The sequence below is a fragment of the Canis lupus genome, chromosome 6, assembly GCF_011100685.1.
Source record: "Canis lupus familiaris isolate Mischka breed German Shepherd chromosome 6, alternate assembly UU_Cfam_GSD_1.0, whole genome shotgun sequence".
Lineage (NCBI taxonomy): Eukaryota > Metazoa > Chordata > Mammalia > Carnivora > Canidae > Canis > Canis lupus.
The window spans coordinates 56269593-56272809 of record NC_049227.1 but is presented as its reverse complement, the minus strand read 5'-3'; the positions used below and the strand labels follow the sequence as shown (position 1 = coordinate 56272809).

At 46.0% G+C, this 3217-nt stretch overlaps 1 pseudogene; it reads right to left on the bottom strand.

The window, feature by feature from the left end:
- Positions 1-1992: 1992 nt before the first annotated feature.
- On the bottom strand, positions 1993-2781 carry LOC100682589 (annotated as a pseudogene).
- Positions 2782-3217: the final 436 nt, after the last annotated feature.

Here is a 3217-nt window from a genome sequence, read left to right as displayed (position 1 = left end):
CGGTTCTTCCACCACTGACTAAGACTGGGGTGGCCAAGTTCAAAAAGGGTGTTGCCTGTGTTCTCCTCTAGGATTTTGATGGATTCTTGTCTCACATTTAGATCTTTCATTGAATTTGAGTTTATCTTTGTGTGTGGTGTAAGAGAATGGTCTAGTTTCATTCCTCTGCACGTGGCTGTCCAATTTTCCCAGCACCATTTATTAAAGAGACTTTTTTCCAGTGGATAGTCTTTCCTGCTTTGTCAAATATTAGTTGACATATAGAGTTGAATATAGAGTTGAGGGGCCATATCTAGGTTCTCTATTCTGTTCCATCGATCTATGTGTCTGTTTTTGTGCCAGTACCACACTGTCTTAATGATCACAGCTTTGTAGAACAACCTGAAATCTGGCATTGTGAGAGCCCCCAGCTCTGGTTTTTTTTTTTTTTTTTTTTTTTTTTTTAGCTCTGGTTTTTTTAAATATTCCCCTGGGTATGCTATATGTTGGCAAGTTGAACTGCAATACAAATTTTTTTTAAAAAGACTGGGGTGGCAGGTATTGGGGATAATATTCATTTAGCCTTCTGAGCTTTCTGGGCAGACTTGGTGACTTTGCCAGCTCCAGCTGCCTTCTTGTCCACTGCTTTAATGACACCCACAGCAACTGTCTGTCTCATGTCACGAACAGTAAAACGGCCCAGAGGAGGATAGAGAAGCTCTCAACACACATAGGTTTGCCAGGAACCATATCAACAATGGCAGCATCCCCAGATTTCAAGAACTTGGGACCATCTTCCAGCTTTTTTCTGGAACGACGACCTATCTTCTCCTTCAGCTCAGCAAACTTGCAAGGAATGTGAGCTGTGTGACAATCCAGCACAGGTGCATATCCAGCACTGATTTGGCCTGGATGGTTCAGGATAATCACCTGAGCTGTGAAGCCAGCTACTTCCATTGGTCGGTCATTTTTGCTGTCACCAACACATTGTCACAATGAATATCTTTAACAGATATGTTCTTGACACTGAAGCCCACATTGTCCCCAGGAAGAGCCTCACTCAAAGCTTCATGGTGCATTTCAACAGACTTTACTTCAGTTGTAACATTGGCTGGAGCAAAGGTGACCACCATGCCAGGCTTAAGAACACCAGTCTCCATTCCCCCCACTGGGACAGTACCAATACCACCAATTTTGTAGACGTCCTAGAGAGGCAGACTCAAGGGCTTATCAGTTGGATGAGTTGGTGGCTGAATGCAATCCAGAGCTTCAAGCAGTGTGGTTCCACTGGCATTCCCATCTTTACAGGTGACTTTCCATCCCTGGAATGAAGACATGTTAGCACTTGGCTCCAGCATGTTGTCACCATTCCAACCTGAAATTGGCACAAATACTACTGTGTTGGGGTTATAGCCAGTTTTCTTAATGTAGGTGCTGACTTCTTTAATGATTTCCTCGTATCTCTTCTGGCTGTGGGGTGGTTCAGTGGATTCCATTTTGTTAACACCAACAACTAGTTGTTTTACACTCAGTGTGTAAGCCAGATGGGCATGCTCCCGGGTCTGCCTATTCTCAGAGATACCTGCTTCAAATTCACCAACACCAGCAGCAACAATCAGGACAGCACAGCCTGAGATGTGCCTGTAATCATGTTTTTGGTAAAGTCTCTGTGTCCTGGGGCATCAATGATGGTCACATAATACTTGCTGGTCTTGAATTTCCACAGGGAGTTATCAATGGTGATACCACATTGACGTTCAGCTTTCAGTTTATCCAAGACCCAGGCATACTTGAAGGAGCCTTTTCCCATCTCAGCAGCCTCCTTTTCAAATTTTTCGATAGTTCTTTTGTCAATCCCACCACATTTGTAGATCAGATGGCCAGTAGTGGTAGACTTGCCCAAATCCATGTGTCCAATGACAACATTTTTTTTTTGGCAGATAAAGGTTTGTTTTATTAAATAACTGATCTGATTAATGCTGAGGCCACTATGTACAGACAAGAGAGGGAGTTTTATTTCTTGGTCTCTTCCTCCTTGGACAGTCTTGATGATTTCCTCCTTCTTGGCCTGGAGCCGCTCTTCACGGCACTTGCAGGCCTCCGTGGTCTTAGATCTGCGGGCCTCAGCCTGGTCAGCCAGAAGCTTCTTCTTCTTCTTCTTTTTTTTTTTTTAAATTTATTCATGAGACAGAGAGAGAGAGAGGCAGAGGGAGAAGCAGGCTCCATGCAGGGGTCTCCAGGATCATGCCCTGGGCTGAAGGCAGCTCTAAATCGCTGAGCCACTCAGGCTGCTCCAGCCAGAAGCTTCTTGCAAGCCTTGCCTGCCTTCAGCTCATGGATGTGTTCCATGAGAATCCACTTGTTCTTGAACACGTGACCCTTCACTTTCAGGTACAAGCTATGATACATGTGGCTGGCGGTCAATCTTCTTAGATTCATGGTAGCTTCCGAGCAGCCTGCGTAGAATTCTCATCCTCCTCATCCACGTTACCTTCTCAGGCACTGGAGCATTGGCAGCACCTTTCCTCTTACCAATGCCCATAGGCCTGCCCTTCCGGAGGGCCAGAGTGTTTTACTGGCAGGGAGCTCGGGAATGCACAGTCACAGGCTTCCAGACAATCAGCCCATCCTCGATCAGTTTTCGTATCTGCTGACGGGAGTTTGCATTGGCGACTTCATTGGGGTCCAACGTGACCTTCCTTCTGCCACAGGGAGGACACCCGGGACAAGCCTCTTCTGAACCCAGCGCAAAGGGAAGAACCCGATGACCACAATGTTGATGTGAGTCCCTTCCTTTCCCATTCTGGTTTAGGTTTAGTGGTGGTTTTCACGACGCCTGTGTTCTGGCGGCAGACCCGTTGCGAAAAAGCGAGATTTTATTTTTAAGTCATTTCTACATCCAACATGTGGCTTGAACTCAATCTTGAGATCAAGAGTCAGATGCTCTAGGGACTGAGCCAGCGAGGCGCCCCAAAGCCAGCTTTTTTTTTTTTTTAAGACAGCTTATTTTTAATTAATTATGTTACAGACAAATATTGTATTTTCCCCAATTAAAGAAATTTAGCTTCGGGGATCCCTGGGTGGCTCAGCGGTTTGGCACCTGCCTTGGGCCCAGGGCGAGATCCTGGAGCCCCGGGATCGAGTCCCGCGTCAGGCTCCCTGCAAGGAGCCTGCTTCTCCCTCTGCCTGTGTCTCTGCCTCTGTGTGTCTCTCAAATAAATGGATAAAATCTTTAAAA